Source organism: Charadrius vociferus, unplaced genomic scaffold, assembly GCF_000708025.1.
Source record: "Charadrius vociferus isolate BGI_N301 unplaced genomic scaffold, ASM70802v2 scaffold756, whole genome shotgun sequence".
NCBI classification, from domain to species: domain Eukaryota; kingdom Metazoa; phylum Chordata; class Aves; order Charadriiformes; family Charadriidae; genus Charadrius; species Charadrius vociferus.
The window spans coordinates 400,172-416,626 of NW_009648877.1; positions in this window are offsets into that span (position 1 = coordinate 400,172).

Here is a 16,455-nt window from a genome sequence, read left to right on the forward strand (position 1 = left end):
TTCTTCCATGGGAGATATCTGATCTCATCAGTAAGCTTGAGCTGCTTGGGGATTGTCTCAAGTCATGCTTGGCTTTCCAAAGCTCCATCATGCAGGGCACACAGGTTTCTGATTTCTCCTGTCCTTCCCACCTCCTGTCTCCAAATACCGACTAAGCTATAACAGGTCTGGCAAAGAGCTTTTAGATCAGCTCTTTTCTGGTGGGTTGCCTTCATGGAATAGGGTCTTAGGCAGTCATCTCTGTCTTTACATAGCATCCTTTTGTTACATATGGAGTATATGAATGGAGAGGACTTTGTGCAGTAGAGACCCGAGTTCTGCTACCACTCTGTGTGCTCCAAACTTCTGGGAGTGGCGGTTAATTAAGTGGGTCTATGGAGGCAAGGAGGACCGCCAGGGGTGAATGGGATGCGGTATCCATGCAAAAGTAACCACTAGCAGTGCAAAGGCCATTTTGAGAATTCTAAGACCCCAGAGCTCAACCTGTGCGCTACTGCAGCTGAAGTTAAAATCCTCTTTATACTTCATCATCCCCCTGGCCTTGCACAGGGTAGAACTGTAATCAATACTCGAATGCATGATAGTTGAACGTGCACGCACCTAGAGACAACGGTCACTTCATTCCTTGCCTGAAGTGGAAATCAACACCTGATTTTCACTGAGAACAGAGAATTTGCACAATCAACTGTTCATGTTTAAGATGAAGCATTCCCACAGAGTAATTATACAAATCTTCATCCATTGTCATCTTTTACAGTGGTGTGGGAAGTCACCTACACAGAGATCCTCTCTTGATTTATCTTACATATCCTGTACTAATTGGCTCTAGAGAAACCCAAAGGGAATAAAAAAGTATGTAATCTTATAGAAAGACGTGAGTCTGTTATAAAATCTTTACTGAGGGCATTTCTTAAGAAAGACCATTACACTTGACTTGTGGTCAAATGAGATTTGACATGAGGTATAAGTATACATGGACACCCACACACACCGAAGTGCCTTTTACAGAAAAATATCTCCATCCCGTCCAGGTACCCTGAGTTATAGAAAGCCCCATTGCTACACAATCACCACTGAAACTATTGTTTCCATTGGCAGAGTATTTTTGTATTTGTATTTATTCAGTCTCTACTTTCTTAATTACGCTGTAGTCCTTTTAATTTGCTGCTTCCCTCTGTTTCTACCCCAGAAGCCACAGATAAGCGCTTGGATCTGAAAAGGTCAGTAACTACTTTTTGTCCTGTTCGGTAGATAAAGCTTCTCAAGAGTAGAACACAAGAAAGAATCCTTCTTTAAAAATAAATAAGTAATTGTAAATTTTCAGTTAATTGACAGCTATTTAAGAGTTGCAAAGTGTTTGTTACTGGAGGTTCTGGAAGCAGAGTAAAAGAAAAATGTAGTAAGCTAGGGATGGAGGAAAATTAAAGAGCTTTCCATAACAATGATTAACTTGCATACTACTGCATTTGAAATATGGGCTCTTGTTTTGATTTTTTTTTTTTGCCCTGATCTACAACTTCAGAAACCTACTGTTCATAATAAGAGAGTTCTGTGCCCAAGTAATTTTTTTTTTTTTTTCTGTCTGAAAAACTAGTTTTTTTATTACATTAATTCTTGCATTTCTGTTATTCATTACATAGCACTACAGATGCTCATGGGACTTGGGTACTCAACCTTGGTCAAGTGCGGTTGGTGTCACTACAAGGAGCACAGTGGGTCTCACTCTGACAAAGTGGCTGCCTGGGGATGTGCTTGATGCAAAGCAAATCTCCAGCTGCAAGAATGAACCGACTTCCACTTTCTCCTCAAAGTGTTTGTGGTGGAGGTAGTGGCCAAAGAGATGTAACACAGGGTAATATTACACCTATTGGCCTTTCTTTTCTTTCTTTTTCTTTCTTCCTTGCTGTCTTTTTTTCTTCCTTTCTACTGCTCTCCGCTTGGGCTTAGGCTACGTACTGCTGACCCAGAACTCAGTAAGGGAGTAAGTGCTGACCTGGGAAGGGATGTGTCCATGATGTCTGCAATTGCATGGAGTCACTGTTATAAATAGTCCCCAAACTTCTGTGGGGCTGGGAGTTTTGGGAAGAGATGTTGAGGAGGAGAGCTGATTTTGGAAGGTGAGGATAGAATCCCTGATGTAAAGATCAACACAACAGAAAACTAGGTACATGTGTCAGAGAAACCCATAAAAAAGGGCCCAGACTGAGGTGCTGAAGGGCCCCATCCCAAACATAGGTTTACCTAGGAAGTTGATAGAACTAGCTGCAAGAAAAGCCAGAGATTTCTCTTGTTTTCTGACAAAATATACTAAAAAAGATTTGTGTGTAATTAAGGACCTGATTTGGGATATATTCTGAACATGAAGTGCCCATTTTCAGCTTGGAGAAATGTCTTGAGACTCATGATATAATGTATAAAGATCCTACAATCTAGGATCACACGAGTGCTGTGCTTTATGTGCTGCAGATAGTCCCACTGATTCAACAAGACACCTCCGAGTGCAAAAACCCAAGGAGTGGCAGGCCCAGATCTCTGCTTCTCCTTGGCTGGGAGTGAAGCACATTTGTTCGCTTAGCTGTTGTCCTCTGTTGATGACAGGGGTCCATCAAGCCGCCTGCAGAACTGAGTGTCACAAAGACAAAACATACGCTCCCTGTGATAAAGACGGGTTTGTAAGTAGCTGAATTTGAACTGGGCCTGTGTACCGTCAGTGCTACCTACTTGCTTTCTTATCAGGAAAGCTCCCTAAATAAGCCACCGCTCTGTCTACCAGCATGGGAAGAAAAAGACCAGTAAATTTTCTTCCAGTGCAGTACATACCCAAAAGAGTAAGTGCTCGGCAACCTTAATGTGAGGGTCACAATAAAGTGGTACAATAAAGGCAGAATGACAAGCTCTTAGAGGAAGAAAAAACAACGGAAAAGGCAGCCACCTTCCTATTTTGCAGCATTTATGCTATGGGTCCCCTGGAGTAGATGGATTTCATCAAGGGGGGTGAAAAACACTGTAATCTGAAAAGCAGAAATAGACATTATTTGCTGTTGTTATTACTAGCAATGACAACAACAATTTAACAGCCATTATTGTGCTTTGTACTGTGGATTAGTAATACACTCTCAGTTAACACCTTTGATTGAGAAACTTTTATGCAATTTGTCAATGCTAAGTACCCACCATCCCCTTGCGTGAGGTGGAAGGTTAATCTCAGAGGTTGTTCTTAGGCTCCCTCTGTAGTCAATGGAGCATGACAAGTCTATTCAGAAAGTGATTCAGAATGGAGGGCTAATTTAGCAAATCTGAAAGGTGTCATGAAGGGCCTCTCCTTCGCTAGCCGTGGAGGGAGCTTAGGGAAATGAAGTGCATTAGGCTGAACTCAGTTTTGCCTGGTAGTTTGCCCTCCCGTTAAGATAGAAAGCTGCAACAATAACATCCAGCACTTCAAAGATATTTAGGAATTTTAAGAGTAAAGGGCCCTAACAGCTTTGATGATAGGGGCCAAAAAAAAAGGAAAAGGCCATGGATTATGGCTGTGAGTGATCAGATCTGAAGTTCCAGCACAAATCTTTCTTGTTAGAGGGGAGGGAGGACTGTCCACGTAGTGCGGCCCCGAGTGGGACTGGCGAGAGGTGAAAGAGGAGAGCTCGCTGCCTCCTCCTTGGCCCTGACATCAGTATTGAGGTAGAGGGGAGAGAAAGTTCCCACTTTTGTTCGCTTGTTTGCCTCAGCCGAGGGAAGGAGGGAGGGAGGAAGGCTGGGCGAGGGGCCGTGCCCCCCGCCGGGCTCTGGGTCCTTTGTGCCACGCAGCAGGTGTGAGGGGAAGCTCCTCTCCCCGGATGAATGCGCATGTGGATGCGGATGCCCCCGCTTCTTTCATGGCCGCTCTGGGACCCAGAGCGAAGCCGCATTTCTCAACAGCAGGCCAGTAATTCCTGGAAACAAGCGAGCGCAGGAAGGGGCCGCAGAGCAAGAATGGGGATGGTTTGGGAATAGCTCTGCAGGACCACTCCTTATCTAGCTTTGCCCACTGACAGATTTAGGGCTTCATCCCACAAGGCACCTCCTGAGAGACCTACAACTGGTATCTTAACTACTTTTCTCTGTGTAAAGCTGATCTGGCCCAAAAATCTCTCCAAATTCTTCAGTGGAAAGGGGCTCAGTAAACTTAAAAAAAATAATCATAGTACCCACAGGCCTCTCTTGTTCACATCCCAGTTCCTCACTTGCTCTGTTTGGCACAGGCGAGCTCTCACCAGCCCGACGCTCCTTCCCCTGCATCCATATCAGCGGCTGCAATGACAAGAGCTCTAAGCCAAATGCCTGGCACTCGGGAGCCTCTGCCAGGACAAAACCATATATTTAGATCTGCGCTTTCAGTGCCAGGTGGGGAGGTGTGAGCATCAAAGGAAAGAGGCCTGAGGCTGCGGCTGGCAGGGTGTGCCATTGATCCAGGGGGCCAGCCACATTCAGGGAGCTTCAGCAAAACAGAATTAAGCCATGAGTTACAGCTGACGGGTTGGGGCACTGAATTTGCCACACGCTTCCTGACACGTTTCAACTTGGTGCTGGTTTTGCCTCAAAGCCAAATCATGTCATCTCTGAAAAGAAAGCTTGAACTTCCTTCTAAATATAAGTTTTTAAGTATGGTTTCAGCAATCTAAGCAAATAAAAATCAGTCTTCTATTGTTTTCTGTAGTGGATATAGTAGGCCAGGCTGTGAAAATTACTGCCTCCAGGGACTGAACCTCCAGCTTTTGGAGCTAAAGCATGTGCTGAATTAAGGGACCTATCCTCTAGGTGTGTTGAAGCACCCAGGATTATGTCCAGATAGCCTTAACTCTCCCCATGTCCTCGAGAACAATATTCCCTGCTGTCTGGGCTCTTCTGGAGGCGTAGGGCAAACCAACAGGAATACAGGGTCTGGGACCTTAAGAAGGAACTAGTACAGATGAGCTGGACCCTTAATCCAAAATCCTGAGCAGCCAGCAGCTTCAAGGTGGGGAGGAGCTCAGATAAACTTCTGGGTTTACTGTTTCCTAGATCTAGCTTCTTCTGCTAAGTATGTGGGGATTGTAGTCACCGTATTTATTTTTTTCTAAATCACCTGCTGAAACATTGCAAGACTTTAATTAGAGCTCTAAAAATACCTTTGAGGATCTAAGCCAAAACCTGGAAATCAGACCAGACATGTTTTTCTATGGATCAGATGTAAGTGAAGATGCCAAACACCCCCTTCCATCACGAACTTCTACAACCTTTTGCTTTGCAGATATCTGAGAACTGAGCTAGAGAGAATCAGGCCTTTTGGCTGCCAGGATCTTTGTCAGCTAGTATCAAAAGTCCTTGAAACTTTAAAGCGTGGTGATCAAGAATCTGAACAGAGATAATCTTTGATAGTATGAATTTAAACCTTTGTAGTCAGTTGACTGAGCACGATACAGTATTTGATGTAGAGATCAGGTGTGAGTGGGACAAGGGCAGTACCTCAAGCAGTAGTTTCCAAAGAATGTGGCCTGTTGGGAAAAGTGGGGAGGTCTGTGCATTCAGAAAACCTTCTGATAGCATGTACTTCATTTTTCTTCATGCCTTTAAAGTCAGCTGTCTTTGGAATGGGCTAAAGTAAAAAGGTTTTGATTCTCCAGTGTGAATTACTAGTCCTGCTATCACTAATTCTCATGTACTCCTGTAACATCTGCCGGTGCAGCCTTTGCTTTTCTGATAAAGAACTTTCACCTGTGGAGAGATTTTCTGATTGAAATCAGATGAGACTTTCCAGAAACTGTGAAATGGAGATTCTGCAGGCAAATGCCTCATTGAAATATAAAACATGAGGGGTGAGACCGAGAGGTTAAGCCAAAAGGAAATTGGAAATCATAAAGCAAACATGTCTTCTGTTACAGTAATGTGTTTTGGAAAAAGTGCCCAATTTTCAGCTTATGTAAGTTGGTCTGGCTCAATCAGTGATGGAAGAAGTTTGTTAGTGAGCGTAGCTGAAGCCTTCAAACTGTGATGCGAGAGAACCGATTAAAACAAGAGGAACATGCTGCATCCTTAAAGGCAGGAGTTGTAGGCGTAAAGCTTACTTTGTGCACATGTAAGCAGAAAAGTGGAAACCAGAATACATACATGGATTTATTCAGGCAATTTTGTCATCACAATCCGAAGTGTAGGAAATGCACCTGGAGCACCATAGTAACATGGTCACTGGCTTTCAGAGCTGCTTTCCTCAGAGGCCTGATGACTACCACACCTAATAAAGGTACCTTTTTAAGGTCAGTGTTCCCTCAGTGAGGGACTTCCACCTGGAAAGCAACAACAATAAATCAAGGCTGTTAATAATCTTCTTATACTTTATATCCTATATAACATTTCTGCGATACTCCTCTAGTCTTGGTGCTAATATTTTTGTACACAGTGCAAGAAAATGTCATCCATTTTGGCTTTGGCTTATGTTCCTGTGAGATATCTGAATTTGAGCCTCCTCCTTCTCAGCTGTGCAAAACTGTCCTGACCTCTGACCTCGGAAATCAACAGGTCCCATGGATCTCGTGATAGGACCAGACAGTCCAGATTTTCATGGGTTTGGGAGATGGAAAAAGGGGTAGGAAAAAGAAACACACACAAATTTCCACCAGAAATGGGTGCAGCAGAAGATAACACTGCCTTTAAACCTGAAGACACACTTTATACATATACGTGTGTCAGTTCTGGTAGGGATAGGGTTAATTTTCCCAAGGATCTGGCATGAGACACAGGTATTCCATACTATAGCGGGAAGGGGGCAGGAAGCCCCCACTTGGAGCGGGCTGAGGCTTCCCTGATCCGGTTGGTAAGTCATGGTACAGTAATTGTGTTTGTACATTCCTCTATCAGTATTATTGTTGTTGTTTTCCTCTTTTCTTCGCTGTTTTGTTAAACTGCCTTTATCTCAACTCATGAGTTCTGCCTTTTTCTTCCAATTCTTTCCCCTATTCCACAGCTGTAGGGGGGTGAGCGAGTGGCTGCGTGGTCCATTATGGCCAGCTGGAACTAAACCATTACAACATGGCAAAAGAATGTGTGTAAGAATCTGAATTTTTATAACGTCAACCAGGTAATTTTGGAAGTACTAAACTGACATTCCTAGAAGTCACAGCTTCCTATTTGCAACAAAAGGCATTGAACTTCAGCCATGCTGTGGTAACAGACTTGGGCAATTTATAGTTGTGATTGGTCATTTGCAGTCATTCCACCCCAGTGACAGAAGGGATAACCACTGTCTACACCAGAAAGTCAGCTTGATTTATGTGAGGAAAGGGTAGAATGATAAATTCTGAATAAACACTGGATCAGAAAGGTGACAGATTCACGGTGAAGTGCACAAAGAAAATGAGCCAAGAGAAAACTAAACTTGTGAGCTTGATCTGCAACTTCAAGGAGGTTTTGCCTGGCAAATTGTAGAGATGACAGGATGTGTTTTCTTCCTATGTTTATCTAGTGCTAGCACTGTGCACCCTGGCCTCCTGCCAGAGAAAGCATCTTTTCCTGAGAAGTTTGTTTTCATAGTCTGCCAGGTAGGCTTGCAAACCAGCACTCATAAAATTAGACAGACTACTGCTCAAAACAGTTAACAGATCCGCATCAAGAGACTTTAATGGGGAAGAGAATGGATTACAGATACCTTTTGGCTTGGAACAAAAAGCTGAAAGAAAATCTACTTCGTTTGTCCCTGTAAACATCCAGCAAGACTTGAGCACGCCAGGCTCATACCATACCATACCAAGAGCTTAGGGAGTTTAACTCACCGTTCTTTGGTGGGAAACCTCTGCTAAGATACTCTGCTCTCTGTCATAGCGCATTATGCCTCTTCCCGCTGCTTGCTTTCTAGCCTTCACCTCATCAGAAGAGGATGCTCCATGAAACATATTAAACAGTCATGGGATGGAGCTAAAGCTTTTCTCTACTCATTGGCTTTCTCTTTGTGACTTCTTTAAATTTAAACCTTCCATACTCCTTTTTAACTGCTTGCATGTTGACAAATTTTAGAAGGAAATCTGGATTTTTTTCCATGCAACTGAAAGAAAACATGGCCCCTGAACAAAGAGTTGACACTAGTTGCTTTTCCAAAGAGCTGGTCTGGAAGATCCCTGAGCCCTGCTTCAGACAGCTTTCCCCATAACAACTCTTGGCCCTCTGGTAATGCCTGGGTTTGACCTAATCCTGGATATTCTTTGCCAAACTGCAGCATCCCAGGGGCAGAGCACTCTGCAGGAGGCATTGTGTTTACAAGCACCATTTGGCACAGCTTTTCTCTCCATTTCTCTATAAGAGTGGGCTGTAAAGAAATGAAGTGGCATGGTCAAGAGAAATACTGCTGATGTTTTCTGCCTGCTTTATTTCTTTATCAACTGTTTATGTTAATGGTGTCCTGCAGAGTCCGTTTGCTATCTGGCACAGGTGGAGAATGCACTGGAGATGACTGTTTTATGTAATGTGTATGCAGGACATATTTTTTTCATAATGTACAAAATGCAGAATGCTGCTACTAGTTTCCAAAAATGCCCAGTACATGCAGCTGCCACCTAGACCAGGAGGCCAGCTGGAAACATACCCTGGTAACTCCAGCCAGGGAAGCTGTCGGGTACATGTAGGGAATAAAACATAAAACACGATGGAGGAACGGAACATGAGTCACCAGCGCTCCTTTTGTGTACACAGAAATAGGAGGCAAAAATCTAGGTGAGACAGGGAACAGCAAGAAGCAGATTTATCCAGGACAGGGGTTAATGTCTGAGTAGTAAGACAACCATAGGATAGCTGGGTCTTCTGGCCTACAAGCTGGCCAACATGCCAACACTTGCACTGTATGAAATGGTCTAAGACCAAGTTGGCTATGTACGTATATGTATAAACATATAAACATGTATATATAGAAGGTATATATACATATATAGATTTTGATATATAGCCTATACCTAAATACATTTTTATGTAGGCTATATGCGCATTTTGTGGGTTCTCTCTTGAAAACTTAGTGTATGCTTAAGTTGTGGAACTGTTTCTGGCAGGTTTTTATAATAGCTAAAAATTTAAACATGTTCAAAGAGTGATCGGACAGATTCATAGGAAAAAACCCCAATCCATTCAGGACTGTTAAATGCAAAGTTACCACCTGTAATTTAGGAATTCTCCAAGATGCAGCTGTTGAGTTGGCAGTAGACATGAATTAGGAGTTGAGAGATTGTCTTACTTGCTCTGACCTTATTCTATCCCTGGTGCCACTGTTCACTGTCTGTATTGACAACTCTTAGGGCTGGGCTGATGCTTGACCTCTAAAAGTATTCATCCCCACCAGGCAAAAAAAAAAAAGGCAAAAAATAGCAGATAAACCAAAGGTGTCGAGAAGTAATAACCAAAAGAAGAGAAAGGGAAGAGAGCACAAAATATTTTGGCCATGAGGAGGCAGCACACAGAGCTAGCTGGACTTTAGCTCTTACCTGGTTGTCTGTCCTCATGTTTTCTGTAATGTTTCCAATGTTGAAGTATAAGCCCATTGAGTCCCCTAGTGCAGCCTTTATTAAACAAGCTTTCCTCCTGTTTTCCTGCCAGAGCAATCTGGTGTCAGTGAGCACAGTGAAGCAGAGCTCAAGGAGAGCAAAGAGAGCAGACAGCCCAGAGGGACCTGCGCCCGGAGACGTGTCTGGGGAGCCTGGCAGCGCGTCCTCCTGCCGTGGACCATGAAGGTGAGGGCTGCAGCCACCCTTTCATACCTTCTGCCCTCCCTTCCTCTGGGCCTGAGGGAGAGCTTTGCCACAGGCTTGGGTAAAGCCTGAGGTGTCCCGTGTTAGTGTTCTCAAGCTGTCATGTTTATCCCACATTCACTAGTATTTTTTAAATGAGCTAATAATTCTCATTTAGTTTTTTCTTTTGGTTCTACTCTTCTATACCTCTTGTTCTTGAACAGCTCCTACGTGCTGTTCTACGTGGGAGGGATCCATTATTGGAAGTTAATTGCAAGCATCTTCCTGCAGGGATTTGCTATGTGAAATCTTGTGCTGTGTTGGTTGTTTTTTAGCTGGACACATGCAGTATGGCATGGGCTGCATCTGTCCCTGAGTCAGTCTGCAAAACTATTTGAATTGCCTCACTGGAAGGAATAATAACATTTTCAGATTCAAAAATTGACATAAATGAGCTAATTTTTGCCAGCAAACCACACCATTGGATTCTTTCCATAAAGCAAACAGAAAAAGGGCACCTGTGCATTCAGAGTGAACCCATTTATAATCTGAATTAGTATTAGTGGAAAACATTTTACACTTGATTTACTGAGAGGTTTTGATTTTATCTGGGGCTCTCTGACTTTTTGCTTTTGGCTAAATTTCCACTGAGCTACACGGGAGCCTGACAATCAGAAGAATTGAACCATCGTGCCCTCATTTTCATCAGTTATGAAATGCTTTATTTCAGTTCTAGTAAGCTGGGAAGTTTCAGTAACAGGTGAACACCCCTCTATACTTAATTGAAATACAAACTGGAACGTTGTTTTTCTGCCTAGGTAATGTGCTTTTGTGTGGTTTTTTTTCCTGTAGTGTAGTTACAATTTGAACTTGTGCTGATTTTATAAAGTGGTCGAATATACTCTGAATGCAAACCAGCCATTGCTGACAGGGGCTGGCATGTACTGTGACCCCATAAGCAAACAATAAAATTTTACTACTGTGTCCATATACCGCTGAAGAGAACACGAGCTTTCCGGGAAAGTGGAAAAATCCAGGTGGTTCAGTGGGACTAGTAATAGCTTGAAGCATTTCTCTTCAATCATTGCTAAAAAAATATAGCTGGCCTATGGCACAAGTGAATTTGATCAAAAGACACATCATTAGATTATAGTGAAATGATTTGGACTCCACCTATTTCTGCCTTGAATACATCATTACTGTTGGGTTGGTTGTTTTTTTTTTTTTTCATTACTCCCATACTTTACATTGCTATGTAATTTTCAAGGCAGAGCGCACTCCATGAATTTATCCACTCTCACTATCACAGCCGTGAAAAGATATTTTCAGCATTTAGCTGTCTCTGTCATTTGAGGTGGGCTCCTTCTGCAAACACACCGACACCAAGTCAGTCTGCTGTGATTTCCCAGGCTTCCAGCAGGGAGCCAATGGCCTGACTGCCTCTCCCAGCAAAAACATCATCTCCTCCCCACAAGGAATAGACTAAAAAGAAATCATCTGCTAGGTGGACTAGAGAAGATGTTTTGGTGCCAGCCAGGCTGTGCCTGTTGTGCAGGCACAAGACCTTCATTTTTTTTTCCAAAGGGGTTCTGGAACGTGGTGCAGTGCTTTGCAGGGCCACTGCTCAAGGCTGTCTCTGGCTGGAACACCTTCATGTTTGCTTTTGTCCCTTCCAGTGCTGCCTGATCTGGCAGCATTTGTGGCCAAGCTCTTGCTGCTTGGTCACCTCCAGGAATTCCCAGTCGGACTTGCCATCAGGTAATGTGGTTCCTCCCAACCCATTTTTGCTTTTGATACAGTCTTGTCCTTTGCCATCTTTACTGAAAAATCAAGTGAGGGCTGATACAGTGTTAGGCAAAAAACATGACTGCAAGTCATTGTATTGTGCTTATAAAACCTTAGGTAAGTGAGGACAAATTTACCTTATAGTCTAAGGAAAGAAAGCACGCTACCATCCTAGGCATTTTGTTTTATTCGATGTCCTTTTGCCATCCCAATGTCATTTGATGCTGACATTTACGCCAGGGGAATAACTAAAAAGCTTTCTCTGTATATATGCCTCCATAAGCTAACATCCTCTATGGGCAGTTAGGTGGGAGACCAGACGGATTGCCCTGGAACGCTTATTAATGCAGAGCCTTTACTGACATTACATCACATCCAAACCAATTAGACTTCCATTACACTCGTCTACTTTACCCCTTCCTGCATATGTGCCTGTTGAATCCAGTCCATATTTAATTTTGGAGTGGGTTAGCTAATGAGGTGGTAGAATCAGTTACTAGTCTGGCAGCAAGGCAATGAAAGCCATCCAGCAAACACTGTCTGATTTGGAAGTTTTCTCTGAAGTGTAGCAAAGAAAAAATAAACTGGAGCAGGCCCTCTTCATTAATCCAGCTTCCCTTAGGAACAGTCTGACCACAGTCCCCCCCCCCGCTGTGAATTTTCTTCTCATTCTTCTATCGCGTGGTAGTGTGGGGTGATTGAAAGAATAGCTATAGAGAAAAAAGCATTTGTGCAATAACTGTTCCAGAACAGAGGAGAGGTTTACATCTGCACAAACTAACTCCAGAAAAAATCTGCTTTGGTCAAACAGTAAATATTCTGGGGTCAAAGCAATCCTCCAGAAATACTCTGTCAGTGCAATTACTCTGGAATAATTCTAATGCTGTATCTCTGTTTCCAGCCCTGTTCGTGGAATTTTTACATGGGGGCAGAAACAGAGCTTGTGTCATTCATAGCCAAGCAATCATGAGCAGCATCAAGAAAATCTGTGTCCCGCTTGCTGGAAAAGAGCACACAGCGGCAATTAAAAATGAAGCTGAGAGGTCCCAGCAGGGAGAGGAATTGGGAATCTGTTAGAGAGGAAGTGATACTCGGTGCTGTCAGGGACAGAGTGGGAATGAGCCTGGGTCCAGCTGGGACAGAGCAGAAGGAGTGGTAGCTCCCATCACAGCACATGAGCTCTGAAGGCTACATGGTGCCACAGGTACGTGAATGAACTTGGTTTGAAGAGGTGCCCCATGGGCAGGACCAGCAGAGCGTGTGGCTCCAACGCTTTCCGAGCTCACTCGCTGAGCCGTGTTAAGGGTGAGGAAGATAGCAAAGCTGTGGAAAGCTGCAGTGTTGGGCCGGTTTTGTGGTGGTTTGTGCTGGCATCACTTCATGAGGGTCAAGAGAACCAAGCAGGCTTGCAGGACCTGAGCATATTTGGGTCAGGAAGTCCTGTAGGACTTTTCTATTATAAAGCTCTGTGTCCTTAAGAAGTGAATTTTGAAAATAGTTTAAAACTAACAAAACTAGGAAGTCTGTGTTTTGACAGCAGTGCTATGAATTCCACTGACTGAGGGGAGGGAAGAAAGAGGGTGGTGTGGGTGCTCTTCCCTCAGCAATATTTTCGTTGCTGCCTAGTGTTGTTACTCTTACACACTTCTTTTGCCAAGCTGATGCTGGTGCCTGGCTTTTTGAACAGTGACAACTGTTAGGTACAGCTGTATCTAAAATGTTCATACTCTGCCTTTTTAAAAATGACAGCTGATGTTAATACCTTGTAGCTTTCAATCATGAAGGGAAGAGCAAACAAAGCCTTTTCTGCTTATAATGTTTACACGAGTCCTAAGGCAGGCTATTTTATCCTTTCCTACAGTCAAGATAAAATAAACCAAACCAGACTGTCCAAAGAAGGGAAGAATGAAACAGTTTTTACCCATGCTCTTCCCTGCTGTTCTCCACCCCCTATTCTCTACAACAAAAAATTGATTGCATCGTGAAAGATGGGAAATCCAGCGTCACAGATTACATGGAAATGCAGCATGTCTGCTTTCTCTAGCAAGAGACAGAACTGCCTTCTCTCACAGCTCCGGCTAGCCCTTTCAGAGCCCCGTTAACAGCAGCCTGGCTGAGCGTGGCAGTTTGACAGGGCCAGGCTGGTCCTTATTGTTTTGCTATTGCCTTTCATTCCAGCTGCTGTCATTCTGCTGTTTGGCTGCTTTTGAGTGACAGTGTGCAAGGGCCGCATTTCCGACTTGAGGACCTTGTTGTGGTGAAGTTGCATGCAGCTTCACAGATAAGGATTTAAATGGGTAGAAGTCACAAAATTAAGACATTGAAATTACAATCCCCATACCAGTCAGCCACAAATTCAAAACATGGCAGGAAGTGGTGGGAAGAGAAAAATGAGAGTCACTTCAGCACAGAGTTTAGTCCCATATATTTTTCATGACACAAAATCTATATTTTACTTTATAGACGAACACAACTTGCTGAGGGATGAATATCTTCTGTTTCTGATTTAATGCTTGTAGCTCTTCATCTTTAACATCGTACTGAATTTTTGTTTTACTTCAGCGTAAAGCCTGTAGGAAGGAGTGAATATGTGTGTGTGTGGTGCTCCTCAGTGAACTATGGTTATATTCACTTTACACTTTGCAAATATCATATGGATATTTGAGGCGCTTTTAATCATGGTATCTCATGAACTGGCCACAGAATCATGCAGCTTTTCAGCTGCACTCCTGCATGGATTAATTTACTGTGTGCCTCAGTTTGTAATAGCTAGACTGCTGCCAGTACCTGGGCTAGATGGTTTAGAGGTCATCTGAGATATGTTATAGTCCATACCGGTGTCGGCGTGCACTAAATGGTAGGTGACTGAATCACAGTGCAATATCAGCCAACAAAAGCAGTAATAAAGGGATTTGGCAGTAGGAATAGAAAGGACAATGTGAGTTTTGGATGCTGCAAAATTTCCACGATGCTGGAGAAACAGCAGCCACAGCTATTAGCGACAATCTAAATACAAAACTGTAGGAGTGAGAAAAGAGAAGACAGCACAGAAGCTTCTGCTATTATTAATCATCGTAGAGATGGAGGAGGGAAAACGGTGAATTTGGGATCTGGCTTGTTAGATTTGAGTACATGGAGGAACTTGGAGCTGTGACAGCCTGGGAAGGCACCCTGCCACAGAATGTCTTCCACTTTGCCCCTCCAAGGTCATATTTAAAACTCTATGCACTTGCTGGGAAACCAATGAGATTTAAAGCAGTCTAAAAAACATTCAAGCTGCCCTTAGCCCTGCCTCAGAATGGCCAGTGTGCCCAGCACATCACCAAGCAACTCGGGGCGGGTACACAGGGCTTTTTAATGCAAGACATTTTAGCACAGTCCAAAGATGCTGGCATGTGTCATGACAGTGATTCACTGCCTCTCAGCTACCACGTGATTAACCCCCCTCTCATACATTCTCTCTAATTATTACTCTTTTTTTTTTTTTTTTTAAATCATCATGTTCTCATCTTTTCCCATATAAAACCGTCAACTTGTCAAAAAAGAGAGGGGCTGGAAAAAATTCCTCTCCTTTTCACCTCGTCTGGCTTCTTTCAGACTGAGCTATGCAAAGCTCTAGTGCAGCCTGACAAGTCCTAACTGCTGAGATTTCACAGATGCTGGGGGGATGATGGTGGGAGGGAACAGGGGAATTGTTCCTGTAAGGGCTTTGCTGCAAGCTACTGCGTTCTGCAGGGGCTCTCACAGACACCTTGCGATTGAAGGAGGGCAGGCAGCTGAAATGGAGCAGAGGGAGTCACATTCAACAGGAAAGCAATGGATGTAGGAATAGAAAAAAAAGATGATTGATAGATATTCTGTTTCAATGTAAGAAAAGCTGCTGATTTAAACAGCCACAAAAAGTGGAAACTTATTTCTGTAATGAGACTTGCCCCTGGAAAGGAAGCAGAGGGTCCTGAGTCATTATTTGGTATGTTTTATTTTAAGGCAGAAGACTTATTTTACAGACTGAAACTGGATTGAAAGATTACTGTGCTACAAGCAGGCCATCTGTCCGTAACTGTATTAGACATGATAATGTTCTTTTCTTCACAGCTATTAATACCATGGCTCCAGTTGGCCTGCTCCTCTGCATCGTCTGCCTGGATCTGCCTGGTAAACAGGCGGTGGAAGAAACTGCTATATTCCTAAGACAAAAATATTGTTTTGAGTCTACAAACCCACATTGTAAAGCTAGTGAAGTAAAAGGGACTTCTCTCTTCTGCCATGCAATATGCAAACCCCAGGCAGCTGGAAAGTTTGGTAGGTCAGTGTTCAGCAGCAGACCTGGGCCTTTTTACACTGGTCGTGTCATTTTGACGTTCACTGCATGATGATGGCACTAGACCAGGACAGTGCCGCCTTCTTACTTTACCCTTTCATATTATTTAGACAATTCTTTGTGGAGAGGTTTGGAGAAGCATTCCTGATTCGTTACTTTCTTGTGCAGGTCTCTAGTTCCCTCCCAGGTGCAATTATAACTTGGCATATTTAGGAAGAAAGATAATATTTTATGGATTACAGGAGCAGGATGGGGAACAAAGACGTGATGAAAAGTGAGATCTGCAGAAAGCAATCTGCTTTTGTAATAGCAAAGTTTCAGTTTATTTGCCTCTTTAATTGTGACACCTTATGTTTTTGCAGAAGGAAATAAGTTGTAAGTAGCATTTAATCATCAGAATACCCAAGGATGCAAATACTCTGTGATTATATTGTGACTTTCTTCTGCCACCATCTGGAACAGCAATTGAGTTTACAGCTGGAAAAATATCTCTCTCCTTGTCTTTTTTGTCAGTTGTTACCTTTCCAGATGGCAGATAGGAGCCAGGTTTCTCTTCAGTAGTTGTCAAGCCCTGTTTCTTAATCAGAAGCTGCTGTAGGACCTCCTCTTTCTCCAAAGTTATACCAGAGTCAC